The following is a 21,029-nucleotide window of genomic DNA, read 5'->3' as shown; positions in this document are numbered from 1 at the left end:
TATGGTGCTTTTTCCCCCCAGGATTTTTGTGTCATATTAACTTACATTTTCCAAAACTATAATTAAAGTTGTCACTTTCTATTTTATGTCACATCAGTGTTCTTTCATTCTCACTTTATCCTTTTATTTTATCCAGATTAGGATACATAGCCACCTCACCCCACATCATGACAATTTTAAAGTAAATAATGTTTGGGGGGAAATGAATATTTAACCTATTCTATCCAATTTTTTTCAATATACTGTTACATTGTTTAAATATTTTACTTTATAATAACATAACTTAGAACCTTGGAATTATTATTTTGCAATTTTGTTTATTTATTAACTCAGTTCAGCTTGTTTTCCCTTACAGGAGACTAGCAAAGCGCTCATATTTTCCACTGAATTTCTTCTTTTGCTACATAAACTATCAGGAGATATTTTATTAACAGGTCTAGATTTGGAGACTCTGAATACAAATGTCTTTTCTTAGCTAGCAAATACTTAGGGAACAGCATGATATAGAAAAATTTCTTCCTAGGAATGTATACCCTTCCTGAGTATACGACTGAAAAAAAATCTAAAATAAATTCATTAATTCATCAAAAAAATTATCGAATGCCTTTTTGGGAAATCTTATGATACCAATTAAAAAACATCCTTTTATCTAGATAGGCGACCCTAAAATTTCACCACTCTATGAATCCATTTCTTCTTGTGGTTGATTAAGACACACACTCTTAGTTTTTCTAGTTTCATTTTCACCATATTCTTTCTAAGTATAGTAGCCTGACAATTTCCCTTCCTCTTTGGACTTTATGTTACCTCAAAACTCATAGAGAGTTACCCTGTACATTCCACCCAGTTCCATTTCCTCCACTCTGCTTCTCTTTCCTCAATCTGCTGATTTCTAGTCTACTCTCTATCGTTTCAATTTCCTCAGCCAGGAAGAACAGAGACAATTTGCTTCCTTCCTCCAAGGTTGAAAGCTTAAACGTGTAAAAAAATGAAATGGTTTGAACCTGTCTGAAGAAAGAATGGAAAGAAGAGGTAAATAGGAGGTAGCACAAGGGAGGAAAGAGAAGATGAGAAGGCAACTGCTTTACCACTTGCTCAGGCTGACCTACTACTTAATTTCAGGGCACCATGTGGATATGAATTTCTGCCACTTTTCCATATGGACGTGTTCAAGGTATTCATATTATTTTGACAGTTGTATTAATAGAGCCAGAAAAAAGAGATTAAGAAATTTGGTCACATTTATAATATGTGGACACATTTGTAATAGATACTATTTATTGTCCAAGACATGTGTTCTAGGCACTCAGTTAAGCCCTTTGCATATATATCTCATTTAATCTCGATCTGACAGCAACCCAAGATACGTATTGCACCCCTATTTCAGAGATGGGGAAACCGAGAGAGGTTAGAGAAAGAGGGAGATGCTCCACTAATTTGAAATCCTGTATCTCTTCCCCCTTACTATCATTTTCAAAGCAAATATATTCTACATTTATTTGTGTATGATTACACAGGTGTATCCAGATTTAGCCCGTTACCCCAGGGTTTTTTTTCTCATATTGCAAAGGAATTCATCATGGTATTACTCAGAAGCAATCTCAGTGCATTTTGGATCACTTGATAAAGCTTGATTTCTACATAACTTTCCAAAAACTTACTTGCAGATTACTGAAACTCAGACTGTTAACCACATGTTAGGCACTCTACTAGGTGATGAAAGGAACAAGAATGAAAAATTACTCCTCCAAGGAGAGCAGATTCCTCTCTAGGAGGAAAGCCAATTATTCATTCAATCAACAAGTATTTTTGAGTGCCTTAGAGCACACTAAGAGCTAGTGTTTAGGTAAGCACAAATCAATTTAGAATTACTCCATAAAAGAAGATGTACATATAATGGCCTTTATGGTACACTATCCTTTTAGATAGTAATGTGATCAAGTGCTTAGATCTCTGGAGCCAAGTTGCCTGATTTAATAGTCTATCTCTGCCAATTTACAGGCATTTGATCTTGAGCTAATTCCATAATCTCTCCTTTTCTCATCTATAAAATGAAGAAAATAGTCAAGTATCTCATCTCATAAGGTTACTGTGAGGATTAAAAGTGAAAATATGTAAATAGTTTAGAATAGCCTGGCACATCATTAGTACTAAGTATTAGCAGTTATTATTATTATTGTGATACAGATTTACCATATGCTGGAACAATTGCCGATTCCTGCCTATAACAACTCAGCAAAGGGCAATAAGTGCCCGCAAGTTTTTGTTGGCTAGAATTTCCTTGACTCCTTATAGCATTTCCCCTACTCTGTCCCTGTTGATATGTCTGGAGTAGCCTAGCACACCTTCTTTATCCTGTTAACTTTGATTCCAATGTCAAATCAGCTATTGTCGTTTGCTGCCCCTTTCCTGTTTATTTTCTTGGAGAAAAAGAGATGCTTACGTGGCTTTTTACATTCTTGACTATCAGTTATCTTTCATTACTTGCCAGTTGTAGAATTCTTACTCATTTTAATTCTTAAAATATTTTATTTTTTGATCATCAAAGTAATGTATGTTCACTGTAAACACAATTCAAACTTATAGAACTTTACAACAGAAAGTGAAAGACCCAAATCCAGAGATAACCAGTTAACAGCTTTTTATATATGCCTCCAGATTTCTTCTAACCATAAAACAAGCCTACTTAAAAATGAAAAATGTAAATAAAAATGGGTTCATACTGCTCATATTCTTCTACAACTCGTTTTTTTTACTTAAAGACCTGGGCTATCTTTCCAAACAGAAGTTTTCCTTCTGCAGATCTATCATTTGCTTAACCAATTCCCTACGTAGATTTTGTTATTAGACAAAATTATACTCACAGTTTTATACTCATACTATTAACAAAAAATGCTGCAATAAATACCTATATATGTACATATACTTTGTACATGTGTGTAAATTTTTCTGGAGTACATACACTTTTGTACACATGTGCCTGAAGTATAAATTCCTAGATGTGGAATTGCCTGGTCAAAGAGGATGTGCATATTGATTAAGAATTGCCAAATTTTCCTCCAATGGGACTTAGTCAATTTACATTTGTAGTGTATGGGAACGCCCGTTTGTCCACATTTGACTGTTTTTTGAGTACCGTTTTTCTTTTCTCAATTTATGCCAATCTTGGAATCATACTTCTTTCAAATCTAGAACAAGAATTTAAAACCCAAGGAAGATTAAAAGGTGGAGCAAACTACGGAAGAGTGATTATACAAACAGCTAAACATCCCAAATTAATTATAAGTATTGGGTTATTTTTAACCTAAATATCACACCACTAGATGTTAATAGTTTTAAAAATTACTCTGACCTCCCAGATGAGCAAACCTGAGACAATGATTATAACACCTGTCATTCACTCCATGACTGCACATCTTCTCCTTAGCTGGGCACATAGAATAGGAGAGGCTGTTTGCAAGAGGGTAAAGGTAAGGAAAGTGAAGAAACAGGAGAAAGGAAGGACTCAAAATCTGGTGTCACCTTGTAACTGGCCTATGGTACTCCTTGACCCCTCTGTTCATGCTTTTCCCTGTCTGGGCTTGCTTTATTTGCAGTACTTCATGAATACGTGCTCCCTTTTGAAGGGTCAGTTCAATCAACCTCTTTTCTTTGAAGCCTTTCTGAACCCCTAGGCAACCACCTTAATACCTCACTATATCTGCACAAACACCATCCTGAGCATCTATAACACCTTGTGCAGCATGTTTGTTAAGAGCATACTAGACACTGAGTAAATATTTGAACATCTTCTTGTATGCAAAGATCTTGGTAGAAGATGAGACTTCCCATTGTTCAGATAAATGGAGACAATGAAGTAATGGGCAAGAACTATTCGTCTTATTAAAATCCAAACAAATCCAAACACTTCTGCTGACTTTATTTCTTGATCACTGCCTGCACACTCCCAAAAGACTGCAAAGATACTCCATTCTTAACGGGAGAGAAAAAAGAGGAAAAGGGGAAGATACCAAGTTGGAAAACACCTCTCAGCATAGAACAGTCTTTTAAGGTGGTAACTTTTCTGTCTGCTTTACATGCAAGATATTTTTGGTGAAAGGGAATGGGGGGGGAGGGGCAGATTAAGATTAAAAGAAGAACAGACTTTCCAATATACCTTTAAATGCTGAGGCAGAATAAATGAGGCTGGGAAAATATTTATGACGAGAAAGTTGTGTGAGCCCCAAATTCCTAGTAAGCAGCTTGTCCATGGATTGGAAGCCTACTACTGGAACTTTCCCCTTATTTCACAGCGTTTCCTCTTAAGTCTTAATATCAGAATTTTAGTCAACAGGAGTGACCCGTTAGACGCTAAGGTTCTTGACTTCGGCTTGAGTCCTGCTGGCGGCGACGCTTCCCTGGCATCGAGCAGTGCCCAGGTGAGCACTGGGGAGATATTACGGCCACAGCGCTATACCGTTGGCGTTCTTCCCTGACCAATGCACCTGCTTGGAGTTCAGCGGTTTCTTGCCGCCAGTCACCAGCGCCGGGCCATCCCCCTTCGCCACACAGGCTCCATCTGGACAGCCCGTCAGCCCCAGCTGCGGAAGCGCCGCGACCCTCGGCGGGCGCGGCAAGACAACCAGGGGAAAGTGCTCACAATCACATGGAGGCCCGGGCCCGCCCCATTGGCTGCAGCCGGGCCAGTCGCGGCGCTCGCCGGCTGCGGTTGGTCCCGGAGCTGCAGCGCCTGCACGGGCCCGGAGTCCATGTTACGCTTTGTCTAATTCCCCTCGTTACAGAGTCATGTGCTGCTGCTCCCGTCGCCGTCGCTGCCGCCGCCCGTGGTGCCCCGGCTCCTCCGCCGCGCTTCGAGGTGGCAGCCGCGGGCGGGGCCACGGGAGCAGGGTCCAGGGCGCCGCGCGCCTTCGCCGTCCCGGCGCGTACCGGTGCAGCCACCGCAGTGCAGCCGCCCGTCGCAGGTGATGCCGCCACCTTCAGCCTCACCCTAAGTCCTCGATCGGCGGCCAAGCTGCCGGGGCTGACCCCAAGGTCGGTACGCACCTCTCTGGGGCAAGAGCCGGAACCGAGAGAACTAACAACGCGCGGGTGAGAGCTGCGCCGTAGCCGGAGCGCGCAGCCCGGGCGCAGGCGTTCTGCCCGGCTGCGCACAGTCCCGCGGCCCGAACGGAGGCTGCGGCCGGGAGCTCGCTCCCGAGCGGTGGGGGCCAGCCGGGCCGGGTTCCCGCCTCCGGGACGCTCAGGCTCTGGAGGTTGTTCCGATTTCGGCAATTTGAGGGGCGTGCGCTTCGATCGCGGGCGGTGGGCCCCGCGAAAGGCGAGTACGAACTGCCTCGCTCCTGCTCCAGTTCGCGTTCACCCTTCTCTTGCCTCCCTCCGCCCAATCAGAAGGGCTGGGAACTCCGGCTGCAGCTCCGCCGGTTCTTCCTGGAGGTGGGTGTTTGGTGTCTGGCCTTGCTGGCCCGGTGCCCATAAGGTGAGCCCTTTTAACTTCTCCGGAAACGCCCTCCTCCGCCTTCTTCCCTCGCCGGGTGGGCTGGACTGGGAACCCGGTGGGCGGGGGCGGTGAGGCGAGGGCGCGCGCCCCGCCCCCAGCGCCGTGGGGAGGGCGGAAGGGACCCGCAGGTGCACCCAGCCCGCCCGCGGGCCATCTCCGGGTTGGGTACCGGTATAATCCGCTTCTAGCTTGTTTGGAAGCGTGGGCACTTGGGAGCAAGACTTCTGCTCGAATCCTGTCTGGGGTCTTGGAGAGGAGAGGGAAGATTAGGGGTGGTTGCCAAAGGGACTAGCACCTCCCGGTCCTGGAGGGTTGATAGAGAGGTTTCCCTTCTTTACCCCCATAATTGGGGTATCCCTGGGGGATAAAGAATTGAGTGCTTTGGTTTCGTAAAAAGCCAGCCACGGTGAAGAAGAGCTGCTGCAAGTCGAGGGGAGGAGAGGTAGGTCCCTGCTGGAGAGGGAGCGGCGGGGTAATGTGTTCCCAAGCCGTAGGCAGTTGGGGAGATGTGTGGCAGAAAGTGGGAAGGTAGGATTGCCTTGGGGGTGGAGACTGATAAGTGGGGCAGCACAGAGGTGAAGAGGAAGGGAGCCCTCAGGAGGTAGGCAGAGAGATGGAGAAATAGGTAGTGGGTAGTCCTAGTCGAATGTGGGGCCCAGCTTCAACCACTTGGGCCCATACATGGCTGCTGTTGCTTCTGAGAGTTCTTTCTTTCCTCCTCTATGACTTTGTAAGATACCCTCTGTTGAGCGAAGAAAGATAGGTAGACATGTTATGAAAGGGATGTGGGACTGGAGTGAGCTGACTCTGTAAACTTTCCTTAGCAACTTTAATAATAAAATTCAGTTCAGGCAGCATTTATTGAGCATTTATTATGTGCTCTTGCTGGAGGCCAGAAGAGTTTGAACAGGTAGGGAATTCCTGCCTGTAGTAATAGTCAGGGCTGTTTACCTCATAAACAACCAAAGGGATCCTTTGAGGGCTAAGAATGGCAGTGATTGAGACCTTCCCTGTCAAAGCCTCTGGCGCCTCTGATTCTTACAGTCCTGTGAAAAGAATCCTGCACTGTAGCCATTAAATGGGGTCTTCAGAACGCCTATATTTTAATACTCCTTAAATACCGAGGGAACAGCTACTGTCAGCTAGGTCAGAGAACAGCTTTGCTTCTGCTGTCTTTGACACCAACTGACTAAAACCCTGTTAAAATCCAAGAGCAAAAGAGCAAAGATCCTGAGATTAAACTTAATGATTAAAATAAAGATTGGGATAAGACTATTTGGAGTTTTTAGTCTCTGTGGGTGCTCCGGAAAAAATGATCCATGGAGCTGGAAGAAGTTCTGAAGTCTTGAATTGGTGTGCTTTGTTTGTATATTTGAACATTTTATCTTAGATTTGCCTCGTTTTCATTGAGAGAGAGAGTGTGTGTGTATATTTTGATTAAAACACAGCCGATTAGAAGGTGAGAGAGTAAATTGTCCTTAAATGACCCAGTTCCCCCTTAGCCTCTTCCACTTTTACTGTGTCGAGTAGTGCATGATGCAACAAAGTACTGAGCTATATTCGTGTGTTTTTCTCCCCGCTGTATTTTTCAGCATTTAAAAAATTTGGCCTTTTTTTTTTCTTACTTATGTTGTACAGGGCTTTTGGATTAATCTTAGAATCTTCTGAGGTAGTTGTCGTGTCTGAATAGTTAAATTGTTTTGTAACTGTGTTTTGGAACTAGACTTAGCTAAATCTCAGCACTGGAGATAAATTGACACTAGCTATAAAAAAGCCCAAATTGTGTCAAAACTGTTTACACATGATCATATATGTTCTTGAAATGGTACCTGGGGAGGGTTTTTATATGTTTATAATTGGAACTGGTATTTGGCATTCTAAGAAACACCAGTCAATAATTTATTGACTTACTGTGGTAAGCAGAGAACCAGAGTGGGTTTTCTGGGATCTTAACAATGAAGGAGAGGATTCAACCAGTAGACAGATACATGAAACGGAAAGGGTGTTTAGAGCCAACTGGAAGTACTGTGTGTGTGTGTGTGTGTGTGTGTGTCCGGGGCAGGGTGAGGGTGAATCTGAATCAATTTTTGGCAGTGGTCACGGATGTGGTTACATCAATAGAAGGGCCAGGAAATTCCCGATGGTAGGTGAATGACATATGGTATAGCTTTGAGGTTTGCCTCTGGCGGAAAACAGTAAATAGGTTTGCCTAACTGGAGCAGTGAATCTGAAAGGTGAAGGAAGGGAAAGTGGAGCTAGTTAGTGGGAAACTTGAACCATAACTAAAGACCGGAGTTCTCAACCAGGGATGATTTTGTCCTTCAGGAGTCATTTGGCAATGTCTGGAGACATTTTTGGTTATCCTAGTTGGAGGGTGGGATGGTACCAACATCTTAATGAGTAGAGGCTAGTGATACTGCCAAACATCCTGGAATGTACAGGATACCCACCTCTCCACCCCAGTTCAGAATTGCCTAAGATGTTAATAGTGCAGAGGTTGAGAAGCCCTGACCTAGACAATGACTGATAAGTGTAGTTATATCTCAGAATAGCCTTGAGAGAGGAGCTTCTTGACATGTAAGGAAGAATAACGTTGAGGTTAGGAAGCAAATTGAGGGGACTTCTGTGCTCTTCTGTCTGAATTGATGAGGGTCCAGGCTAATCTTGGAAAGAAAGGGCAATATCAAGAGAGAAAATGGCAGACGAGCTAGCAAGGTGGTAAAATATTGGGATAAGTGGGAGTCAGAATATGGGAATTGAAAATGGTTTTAGAAAGGCCCTGGCCCAACTTCTTTAATAAATCCTTACATTTGTCAGACAGCCTGTTTCAGTAGCCCCTTATGAAGGAATGCTCTTACATCTTTAGGCTGTTTGTAGTGTTGGAAAAGCCTTTCTTATTTGAGCTGAAGATTGCCTCCTTGAAACTATTCAACTCTTCTGGAATACTCATTTTCCCAGAGCAGCCCTTTGAATGAAAAGACAGTTTGATTACTCACTCCCCTCACTCCCACCCCAACTTTTCTCAGTGCAAAGTAGTCCCAGTTCTTTTTACAGTCCTGTGTGGGACATGATTTCTAGATGTCTTCGCAGTATGTCAGTATCTCTCAGAGAGAGTAGTGGTGCCTGGAATTGAATCCAGTTTTTGAGAAGTGGTCTGGACAGCAAAGAGTACACTAAGCAGCTATTTCCTGAGACCTGGACCAAAAGAAAGGTCTACTTAACTGCAGTCTAAGCTAACAACTGCTTTTTTCTTTCTCTCTTTCTCTTTTTTAAAGCAGCCCTTACCATAGACTCGTGTATAGGTGATGAACAGTCAGACATTTGTTATATGAGCTGATGTGTTCCAAATTCACATTGGGCTTTTTGTGTGTAGTTTTGACATCGAGTGGAAGATTTTTAAAAATTTATTGTCCAGTTTTATCTTACTTATTTTGGTCCGGTATTCTAGCCTGCTGAGATTTTTGAATCTTGATTCTGTTTTCTGTCATTTCAGAGAGAAGTGGAGGATAAATGTGTTTGCCAGAAACCTTGTAGTCATTTATGTTAATACCACAAGAAACCCAGTAGTTGGGCATCGCTGGCCCCATTGAGAGTTAGGGTGCTGAGTTATGGAGCTGTGTTTCAGGGCCTCAGTGGTCCCTAGTGTGGGGGCTGCTGAGAAATCTGTGTTTGTGGTCAAGCCACATTGCCTTTAGCTCTTTTGCAATGTTTGTACCTGACATGCCCTTTCGAAATTGTTTGAGTCTGTTGCAAGCTTCTGAAGTCTGTACTTCATCGTCTGGGGTCTTTTTAATTCTGTTTAGATATCTGGAAAAGAGTTTCTAATGTTTTATGAAAATCTGAAGCTTGCCAGATAAGAGTTGCTATTGAAATTTGTGTAGAGATCAGTCCATAACTGTCAAAAACCACATATAAGCTTGATTCCCACTCAGGTCAAGTTCTTCTTTTCTGTTTTTCCTTTTCATTTTGTTGGTATACCCAAGATAGTTAGTGACAGCTGACAGCTTTACGTTTGGGGAAGCAGAGAGAATGAGGGTTAGAAACCAACCTTTTCCCCAGACCCGGACTTTAGCTTGTCATTGGTGTAATTTCATATCTTCACTGGAAAAACAGTAGAGAAAGTACTGTTCCCTAATATCTTGAAGCAGACAGGTCAGAAATCTTGGATAATTTAGTGCCGCGTTCTCAGATTCTAGATCTATCCAACAGACCAGATTTAAATAAATGATTTGATTTCAGTGGTAGCCATTCACCAGCTCTGAAGGCATTCTGGAGCACAATTCCAGAGCTCATGGCCAACTTGTGCCACCTCTTTATTATGCATGTCCACTGTACCCACATCCCTTTTGGTGTGTTGTCCATCCAGAGGAGAGAAACTGGTCTTGCTTCTCTCCTGGTCCACATGGAAACCTGTCTACCATCCTCTGGCTATGAAAGATATTCCTATGAGAAGAGATGTTTTGTGAATATGAAATTTCTTGAAGAAACAAAATACTTGAATGTACTTAGACATCGTCCTCTTATACTTTCCAAAAGACTGTAAAGTTGAAGTCACCTTGGAGTTATGGATGCTACTGTAGCATTTTGTATAGAATGACAGAATTTTATAGCTGGAAGGAAACAATCCTTGAATTTTATAGATAAGAAAATCCAGGCCCAGGGAGATGATATTAGCTTAAGTTTACACATGTAATGCGAGAGCCAGCCTGGAATCTAACTGCCTTTGAAAGACCATAAATAAAGGCCAAAGATAAAGATTTCTCCTCTGGTTGGAGGCATATAAACAATGGGATCCCTCAGGTCTTATTTACATAATTGACCCAAAAGAAGGAGCACACAGTGGAATTTCTAGGTTTACATATGACAGTAAGCTCTTCTGAATTATGAAATACCTAGCCAGTAGGGATTTACTCCAGGGAAACCACACAAAGATGTGCTAGTCATCAGAAGATTTGCAGGTAAGTTTCTACATGGGCAAATATGAGGTCAGCTGTTAAGAGAGAAATTATGGAATTGTCAAAGGATGATATTCTGTTGGGAAAACCCAGGAAAGGGCTCTGAAAATACTTTCACAGTGTTGTCCCAATGTCTGTTACAGACAGAAAGAACAAGAAATGCTAAGCTTCCTCAAAATTATTTTGGAAACAAAAGAGAAAGCATAGTCTTAACTGAGTTTCTTCTGTGCTTCCTTCAAAGTCATGAACACCTAACCTGAAGAGAGATACTGGAGATGGAATGACTGACATAATGATACCTAGAAAGTTTGGACATTCCTTCTAGAATATAAACTTCACGACAGAAGCCTGTTCCTCTGATAAAAATATTAGAATTTCTAGTGTCTGGAAAGAAGGCAGCTGGAAAGGGATGTTATTGAAGCCCATGAAACTACTATAATGGGGACATAGGAAAATTTGGTTATTTCACCTACTTCTTGTAAACCTGATAGGTATTCTAGTTCCCTTTTCCCTTGACTGCATTCTCTAGGACTCCGTCAGTGTGTTGAAGGCAGGGATGTACCTGTTCTGTTCACCACTGTTTTCCTAGAATCATGCACAGGACAGGCCCTCCATTAGTATTTTTTGCCAGAAGGAAGAAATGAGAAGGTGTACCTTAAAGCTTAAAGACAGAAATTCAGGATGAATGCAAAGAAATATGGTGCTAGTTTTCTTAACCCTGCCTGATCCCAGAATCAGTTTGGGAGCATTTTAAAATTACATATGTCCAGTCCTTTTGAATCAGAATCTCTGGGATTGGGGTTTAGGCATGTGTGGTTTTGAAAAGACCTGCCACCTCCCAGGTGATTCTGATGCACAGCCAAGGCCGAGAACCTCCATCTTACATGTTGTACACAAGACTGGGTCCTAACTGAAGACATCTTCAAATGAGTTTTGAAACATTCATGGATGACAGACCCATAGTTGGTTATTAAGGCAAACAAAGAGCTTTAAGGATATATCCATTTCCTTAGAAGGTGATGACCAAGAAAGCAAATGTTCTTCAGTGTGGCCCTCAGTGCTTCCATGAGTTACTGCATTCTGATCTGGATGGCATCATGGCAGCAACTCACAGTTCGCTTCTGGGCAGTCATTTCCAAATGTGGGTTATGATGATGGTTTCACCAGCCCAGGAGAAATAATTAGAATAAAGACAATATAGTAAGCTTTTCAGTTTTAATTTTAATGTCAACTTGATTCAATTTAAGGTTTATTTCCTACTCTCAGAGGTTCATCCCCCCTGCCCCCTTTTATGAAATTATTGCAGAGTATGTGGTGGTGGTCTGCTTTTTGGTGTCATTTCTTGGTCACATAAACCTGGCAATTTTATGACAGTCTTCTTTTTGAAATTTTACTGGTCTGGGAAATCAAAAGTTTGGGAAACCGCTGCTGCTCTGAACATTTCAAGATGTCCATATCCTCCCCTTGACCCCTGCTTTTGGAGAAGGCTCACAGATATTGATGTTAGATTCTATTACATGTGTTCTTTTCTTAAAAACATTTTTTCTTTCCTCCACAGCTTGCTGGTAATAGTTAGGAACATTGCCAGAGAAGGCTTCACTTCTAGAGCAACACATAAATCCCATTGCTATGTCTTAGCACCAACAGATAGCCAAACCTGCAGTGAATTCCAGAGGGCAGGGAAAAGAAGGGGTGTGCAAGGACCACCCTTCTCTTTGAAAGATGCTGGCCACCAGAAAGATGCTGATCCAGATCTGACACAGTGGAGACAGGACAAATCTGAAGATTGGGTTTGAAATGGAATCAATCAAAATTCTCATTATAGATTGTTTCCAGTGCAATTCTTAGAAATATTTGAGAATTCACATTCTTTGGGAAATGGCCCCTGTGATGTTCAGAATATCACCTACTGCTAAGCTTTCAAAATCAGTTTGTTGTCAGATAGTTTTTTTTTTGTAATTGTAGAAATTATGGAATACTTAGTTATTAATAATAAGTTACTATTTATTGAGCATTTACTGATTGTCCAAACTTGTGCCCTATAATTTACGTACATTTTCCGTTAATTCTTTGTGGAAGCTGGACTGTTCCCACTTTATGGATGAGCTAACTCAGAGAGGTTAAGTGATTTGTCAAAAGTCACATAGAAGTGGTGGAGCTGGACTTTGAAACAGGCTTGCTTTCTCTCAAAGTCTATTCTGTTATCCACTATAGTCTTTCTATTTCTCTACTTAGATTTCTTTGTACATATTTTACAATACCTATTAATATTTCCTGTTAAAAGACAAAGAGAATCAGATTCTGAGGTAAAGGGGGACCTTTCAGTTCATCTAGTTTATGGTCTTCATGTTATGGATTAGAACCTGATGACTATTAACAGATGATAAGAATAAAGCTGTAGTAGCCTCCAGTCTTCAGGTCTCCAGGCTAGTTTTCTTGTTCTCACCTTTGCATTGTGATTTTAGAAATTATCAGCCTGTTGGTAAAAGCAGTTGAGTGAAAATTTATCCAAAATTGAGAATTTAATTTAAAATCACTTGATTGTTTTGGTATTTTTCTCTTGTCTATTCTCAGTTATCACCAGTAGTGGTCTTAGAATGTCTTCAAATTAGATCTGACCCTAAAATAACTACTGTACCTAAATATATGAAGATGTACTTAGTCCCTTCTTGTGTGTTATGTCCAAGTGCTTGCTGAGTAAATGCTGTATAACAAATAAATACAATTAAAAACAAATGGGCGGGTCGGGCAGTGGTGATGCAGTGGCAGAGTTTTCACCTGCCATACCGGAGACCCAGGTTCAATTCCCTGTGCCTGCCCATGCCAAAAAACCCAAAAAAACAAATGGGCGGTGCAAGAATGGCTCACTGGCAGAATTCTTTCCTGCCATGCCAGAGACCTAGGTTGGACTCCCAGAGCCTACCCATGCCAAAACAAAAAGCAAATACTCAATATCTATATCCTCAAAAAAAAACCCAAATGGATAAATAAATATCCATTTATCTATATCATATAATTATAGCCTGTTTTATTTGTATTATGCTCAAGTGTAATCATTTCAATGGAGTGAATTCATTTAAGTTTCCACTTTAAGGGTTCTATTTTTCATATCAACTATTAGCCAATAATAAGTACAAAGTGGGAAGTGTTCCACAGTGTCACAGCGCTTTCACAAATACACCCTCTCCCTACACACACGTGGAGACCTTTTCTCTCACTAAATTCTTTAAAAGTACTTTTCTATTATGGAAACATTTTTGTCACACTTAGTTCTAAGTTCTTTTCCTTATGATTATTTGGACATGGCAAATTCCATATCAAGGAGAAACTTTATAAGTATAATTGTAGTATCTTCACTAACTGGATATTGGGGGAGAAAAGGAGAGTTTTGAGTTGGATGTTAGCTCCAGCCCCAGGGGTCTCAGGCAAATACTAGACAATGCCTGAGTGAGCCTCAAGTAAGATGATTTAAGGCAGGTGGTACTCAATCTTGGGAGGTTGGGATGGGGAGTGGGGCTGGGCTGAGCTAGAAAATACAGGTCCTTTCCAAGGGGGTTACTGCTGTTAGCAGCAGATTCTTGCCATGTGGGAATGTGGGCCAATGTGGCCAAATCTTCTGACTTTTTATAACTGTCATCCTGAAATCTGGATTACTATGTAAAATCTGGTTTTAAAAGGTGGCTAATTCAATATTTCAAATATGAACATGCTGTAGACCAAACAGAATAGCTTTCTGGGCTGGATACAGCCTGAACTTAGACCCTCAGATAGACTGCCCTTTGGTAGCCAAATAAATGTGAGCATAAGATTTGATTAGAAGTACAGTGTATGTTGAAAATCAGCTTAAGTTGAAACAAAGTAAAACTTCATTCTAGACTTTTGTCGTATCCCCTTCCCCACCACTCTCACTCACAGACACACAGCAGAACAAAACATACCAAATCCCCCATACTTGATATGGTAACAATTTCTGCCAAGTTTTAGTGTGTTATATCTGGAGTGGATGCATTTGAAAGGGGTTGTTCTGCCCATACTGTAACAGATTCAGAGAGAAGGATATAGCATATGGGAATGAAGCTGATGGTGAGGGTATGTCGGGGGAGAAGCAGAGGGCCTGGTGATAGAGAGTGAGAGGTGAGGCCCACTTGAAGTAGAAGAAGGATCCTGTACCTCAGAAAATAAGGGGAGTAGATTTGTTTATACCTTAAAATTGGGGAAGGGAAGGTGGGCAGGAAAGGGAAAACTAACATGAGAAAGGGAAAATTTTAACCCAATGAATATTAGATATACTGCAAAATCTCTGTGAGTGGGTAAAGAATGCAGCAGTTTTGCCATTCTTGGTGTGTTCACTTTAACTTGTGTTGTGGCTTCTGCAACAGGGATATGGGAGCGAACAGCAGAGAGGAATATGCAAATGAGAAAGAGAACAGGGGTCCACAGAGCAGCCATATCAAAAAATAAACCAAGCAATCTGGAAAATGTTTGCACTGTGGAAAGTTGGCTCTGTTAGAGTACAAAACCTATGCTTCCCACCCTCCCACCCCATGCCCAAACCACAGTAAGCTTATGTGAAGGGGTTTGCATGGCAGACCCAGGGAAGCGATGGCTTTGAGACCAGCTTGCTTTGCTTGTGGAAGGCTGGGACTCACCACCAGCTGGATTAGCCCGTGGCTCCTTTGTTGCAGCACGCCTGCCTCTGCCCTGTCAGGGTGCTCTGCTTGGAGAACAGCATAGGCTGGGTTTCAGCCCCCCACCCCCAGCAGGGCACAGTGTGCTGAATACAACTGCAGACTGCAGACCTGGTACTGTAATCCTGCTGGGGTCTTCTCTTGAGTTTTACGTGCTCTGCTGGGGAAAGTCCTTCCGGAGTTTAAGTGTAATTTGTTGTACCTACGCCTTCTTTGATAGAGAAGAGTGCAAAAAAATTTCAACAGATCTAACTGAGTCTAGAATCCTAGCCCGAGGGGATTTTTAACAGCTTTTTTCTTTTAATCATCCGAAATGTAATGCATTGTTGCTGGAATTTCAGCATTCTAGGAAAGAAAACTTTTGATTCATCAGCAGGTTTTATTCCGGTCATACCTGTGTGATCAGAACCATATCTTCCTAAATAAGAATAACTAAAATTTTTTTTAACACAGGTAGCTTTTAGACTATAATAAAAAAAAGTTTTCATGTAGCCTCCACATTAATTAGTTTAATGGAATAAGGGTCTGTATTTCTCCTTAAAGAAACAGGTTTGTGATGTGAGAGAATGAGGACAGATTTCCTTGCACTGTTGCTATGTTGAAGTTTGTACTTCAAATTCAACTGCTGCTTCTTCCAGGAACTCTAGTCCACAGATGGAAATCCTGGAAGATCCTATCAGGAAATGAAACTTGTAAATAGCCTTTGTGCTGGTTTGGGCATTATGGATTAACACAGTGAACAAGAATTCTTCTTTAACCTCTTAGAAAAATGTACTTTAAAAAAAAAATCCAATTCCAGAGACTAATCTATTCTGGAAATAACCAGAGGAAACCCTGGTGAAGCCATGCCCCAGGCACTGTTCTGAGTACCTTACATACTCATTTACTCCTGACAACAGCTCCATTTTGTAGCAAAGGAGCCAGGCCCAGTTCCCCAGGCTGGTTGCACCTCCCTATCACCTGAGCGGCCAAGGATTGCAGGTCATATAGCCTGCAAATGCCAGAGCTGTGATTCTGAACCCACGCTGGTCTGGCCTCAGGGGACCGCCTTACTGCTTCCTGTACTCCCACAACCACAGTGACAGGTTTGCTTACTTTGCTTTCCATATCGCCTCAGTCTCTTTAACTCTGGATCAGGGTTTGATTAAGAAAAGAAACAGAACTGTACTCCTTTCCTAGTTCCTTCTCCCTAAATCAAATGGACTGACTACATCATCAGGAGACAGTTTCCATCTAGGGGTTGGAAAGCTGACTGAAGGATGTTCTGGGAAGCTGTGCGAAAATATTGTACTGATTATCGCGAGGGCCGTATTAGAGCCTCGTTGCTATGTGACAGCCTCGACAACCCTTTACACCAGAATTGTTTTTGAGGGCACAAAACCTATCAATTTTACCTTCTAAAAGTGTTTTTTTGTTTGTTTATTTGCATGGTCCGGGAATCGAACCCGGGTCTCCTACATGGAAGGTGAGAATTCTACCACTGAACCACCCCAGGAGTGATTTTGATACTGCTTTTCACATTTGAAAAATTGGACAGTGGGTGGATCCAGGATTTGGAGCTGAGAAGACATGAGTCCTGGCTCTCTCTTCTGTACTGACTTGTGATGTGGTCTTTGGTTTCTAGAGACTTGGATTTTTTCACCTGTAAAATGGGGGAGAGGATAATAATGGTAACATGATCCATTTGGCGAGAATGAGGAGCTAATATGACAACATTTTATTCACAACAATAGCCGTATATGCTAGGCAGTGAGATGACCAGCATGTCCTTTGTGAGTCTTAGAAGTCATTTTCCATGGGTGGGTGCTGAGAAAGGTGCTTGGGGAGTAGTTGAGAAGGTTTGTGTTGATCCAAGCTCCTTTCCTGTCCTGGTCTCTCCTTACCTGCATTATAGTGTGAATGATTGTGTGGGTGTCGGCTCAGTTTCTGGCCCAGATTCCTTTTCCTTGGTTTTTCCTCCCTCCTACTTTGGGCTCGCCTCCAGTTTGCCTACAAAGTACTGTTTGTTGTAAGGGTGAAGCAGGCGATTCTCTGGAAGCGACACTGGCTGCAGGCAGTTACTGTCGTTCAAAGCAAAAAGTCGAGCTGAAGTAGGAGGGACACTGACAGAGCTTGTTAATTAGAAATTTCTACACTGATATTTTTTGAAAGAAAGAGAAGAGATGCCTTCTCCGAAGAGAGATTATGAAATGCCCTTCATAAAAGAGCAAAATTGAATAAGGAGAAAGGGCTGTAAGACATCACTAATTATTTGAAAGAAAATACTTTTTGAGCACTCAATATGTCTGCATTGCACTCTAGTAGATAGGAAACAAAGCTAATAAATAACAACAGCAGCAGCCATCATTTTAGTGCATTTAGGTGATCTGCACTGAGCAAAACATTTTTATGTTTTATTCTTACCTTAGCCATGAAGATAGTTATCAGTGATGTCCCATTTCAAAGATTACAAAATTGAGGCTCAGTGTGGTTAAATAACCTGCCCATGGTCACATTGCTAGTATGTAAATGGAAAACTAAAATTTACCTAGGTCAGACTACAGTAGGAAAGCTATGCCTCTGTTTTCAAAGGGGAGAGAGATGCATAAACAATTTAGTATAATTCAGGGCAGCGTGCGGTATTTACACTGTATTTTCTCTGTGTGCCAAGTTTGGTGACAATTTGTATTTGGGGAGTGATGCTATAAAGAATGAGAGATATGGTGGGGAGGGAGGCCAGAATAGTAGTTGGGGACAGGTAAAGGAAGGCTTGGAGCGTTCCTGCTGAGAATTTGGACTTCATTCCATAGCCTTCGAAGGCTTATTCCATTGCCGATTCATGAGAAGGGAAATAAATTGGTCTAGTCTGTGACTTCAGTGACTGTGAGAGTGAATAAAAGCTTAGAATATCTGCAGTAGGGTTCTCTAACTTGGTTGCACCTTGGTGTCACCTGGTTGCTTCTGAAATGGACCTGGTGTTGCAGATCTGAGGTGGGGCTTGGGAATTACATTTAAAGGACCTTGTAGGTGATTCTGAAAGCAGCCAGCCTTGTGAGGGAAGATTTCCTGTGGGCATAGGACTTTCACCAGAGGAGTCTGGCCTTAGGCTTATTTGGGGTTTATCATTGTGTTTTTACCATTAAACTCTGGGAGGAGATATTCCCTATAAATATTAAATAATCTCAGAATATTAGCATCAAACTAAAGTTTTTCACATATATTTTCCCATTCCTTTCTAAAATGTAGTATGGCTCTTATCTTTAAGCCTTTGCACTAATTTTTGCTTTCCTTTTTGTGTCCACTTATAAGGAAATGGAATGTGTAGGATTTCATTGGGGGCTGCCTCTTTTCTGACTGTCTCTCAGAGATGAGCTCTGGAGCCCACTGTCTGGATTTTAATCCCCTTTGCCACTTACAAGCTGTAAGACCATGAGGGAGTTATTTAACAGATATAACAGTATTTACCTGCTAGGGTTAGTTGTGAGGATTAAGTAGTTTACATGAAATGCTTAGGTTCCTGGCACATAGTTAATGCTCAAATGTTAGCTGCTGCTATTGCTATTTTATGCATTAAGTCTGCAGGCACCCAGAGGCCTTCCCTCTATTTCCCGTCCATCGAAAGCTTGCTTTAAAAAAAATGACAGTACAGATTATGTTGAGAGTTGTTAAGGGTGACATATGTGGAAGATTGAATCATGGAGGTTTCCCTCTTTCCTTTCAGGGCGCTTTTTTTTTTTTTTGCATGGGCAGGCATCGAGAACCAAGCCCAGGTCTCTGGCATGGCAGGTAAGAACTCTGCCTGCTGAGCCACTGTGGCCTGCCCTTTTAGGGCTCTTGTATTTTCCAGAACGAATGTTCTAGGATTTCCTTGGAGCCTGTATCTGGGAAAGAACCTTTCCTTGCATGTGGGCCAGGGCTAATAGTTCCCCTCTTCAGTCTCTTAGGAGTTGCATGAAATGACGGTCACTTGCACATTTCCTGGAGCCCAGCCTATATTAGGGCCATATTTTTCCAATGTTACAAACTTCTCTTACTCCCATTTCTTTCTTTCTTTTTTTTGTATTATCAAACCAAAACAACATACAAACACGAACATTCTTAATATGCAAACATTCTGTGTATGGTGTACAATCAGTGGCTCACAATATCACATGATAGTACATTCATCACCATGATCAGCTCCCATTTCTTGAGTTAAATCAACGGCTGACTTGAAAGTATAATTTTTTGCCAGGAAGGCAAACAGTTCTACCAAGGGAGAAGAGATTTCTCAACATTAAATAAATTAGAAATTATAATGTATGCTTAAAAAAATAATGTTCCTCAGAGTTGTAGCCCCCCTCTCTCTCCCTTCTCCACTGTCCCTTTTCCTGCCCTGTGTTTGCAAACTATTCTCATGACCTTAGGCTCATGCGGCATATTTGTAATGGGGCCAGATTATATATACACCGCTGACTTTTTCATCTAACCGCCTTAATTCAGCCTCTAACCCCCTTCATTTCTTTGGGTTTTGCTAACAATGTCTTCTTGTTGAAAGGAATATTATTTCTCAAGGAACTTTACTGATGGTGCGTGAAATAATAAGAATCATACTTTGTGAAGTTCAGGCTTGAGATCCTAAACTTTAAAATATATTCAATTTACTGTCAGCCTTCTCATGCCGAGTCTTGAAGTGGTTACTTACCCATTGTGGATCTCCACCCCACCCCTGCAAATTAAAGGGAGCACAAAAAATAAAACTGAACTTGTTTTTCCTCACCTCTCTGTTAATATAACTAAGTCAATTGACTCGCCCTCATTTGCCCTTTTCACACTTCCCAAATTAATGTTATGTGCAAATTTGATTCTGACACTTTGAGTGATTTCTGAGTTACTTTTGAATACAGGTTGAATACTGTTCCTTGTAGCTCTTTTCTTCATCATACTAGTAGATGTATGTATCTAGTGTTTTGCACTTTAGAGGGCTGAACTGTGTAGTTCTTGTATCCACATAAATTTCAGTTCATTTAGTGATCCTAATTTCATGAGACACTGTATCAAATGCTTCACTAAGATCAAAGTACATGGGGTGCATTGCATTCCCTTCCAGTTGCTAATTCAGTTGTGCTGCAGCCAGGCAATCCTGGAGCCCTGAAATCCAGGATTCTGGGTATGGTGAGGAAGCAGCCCTTTCTTCCTGGCTTGATGTGGTTTTGTGCCTGGCTTTTCCATTTTGCTAATGTCTTTCCTTTCTGTTCAATATTCATTTATTCAGCAACATGCACCAGGCTAGGCATCTCTGAGCCACAGAATCTTTCAGCCTAATGCTCCTACACTCAGTGACTTTTCACTCTTGATGCAAAAAGGAAAACCTCTGAGCTTTTCACTGCATTCTGCTTCTGCTGTATCCTTGGGGCTGTACTGCATGAACTTTCACACTGGAAAAAACAAACCTAACCCAGTTGTGCCCTATTGGTAGTAAAGTATATGGTTTAAAAATAAACTGTGGCCACTCAGGCTAGCATTGTGACTTTGGGCAAATTACTCTGTGACTGTTTGGGCAAAATTACTCTGTGACTTTTTACTAATCTATAATACGGAGAGAGTAATAATAGCTGCCTCTTGGGGTTGTTATCAGGAATAAATGAATTTATATATGTAAAGTGATAGAATTTTTTGAGTTAAGGTTATTTCAAAAATAATGATGAATAATTTTTCAAAAGTTGATAACGGTTTATAGAGTTCCCAGGTGCTTTTCTTTTTTTTTGTGCCACTTACCTTGGCAGTCCTCTAGAGGTAAAGGAAAGATAAAAATCAAATCTCCAATTTTGCAACTTTATTTATGAATTTTCACCTTTTAGACTCCATTACAGTGGATAGATTGAGACTTGATGTCTTCAAAAGACAGTTGATGACATGTATGACTTATTC

General features: G+C 41.6%; 1 protein-coding gene and 1 long non-coding RNA gene across 7 annotated transcripts in view; one reads left to right on the top strand and one right to left on the bottom strand.

Moving 5' to 3' along the window:
• LOC143650051 (uncharacterized) overlaps positions 1 to 4,830 on the bottom strand; it is a 94,066-nt gene extending 89,236 nt beyond the window's left edge. For both annotated transcript variants that reach the window (XR_013159334.1, XR_013159335.1), the window contains exon 1: positions 4,157 to 4,830. This is a non-coding gene — a long non-coding RNA (uncharacterized LOC143650051). The remainder of the gene's footprint in view (positions 1 to 4,156) is intronic.
• Positions 4,739 to 21,029, top strand: part of LRRC8D (leucine rich repeat containing 8 VRAC subunit D) — a 128,231-nt gene continuing 111,940 nt past the window's right edge. For 3 of the 5 annotated variants that reach the window (XM_077120330.1, XM_077120324.1, XM_077120325.1), the window contains exon 1: positions 4,739 to 5,476. The gene's annotated coding sequence lies outside the window, so the exon portion shown is untranslated. Of the gene's footprint in view, positions 5,477 to 5,610; positions 5,940 to 21,029 lie in introns of those variants that run through there. The other 2 variants (XM_077120329.1, XM_077120328.1) reach the window with 2 other exon arrangements.

Source organism: Tamandua tetradactyla, chromosome 11 (genome assembly GCF_023851605.1).
Source record: "Tamandua tetradactyla isolate mTamTet1 chromosome 11, mTamTet1.pri, whole genome shotgun sequence".
Classification (NCBI taxonomy): domain Eukaryota; kingdom Metazoa; phylum Chordata; class Mammalia; order Pilosa; family Myrmecophagidae; genus Tamandua; species Tamandua tetradactyla.
Note: the sequence above shows the minus strand (reverse complement) of the source record. Positions and strands in the feature narration are given on the sequence as shown.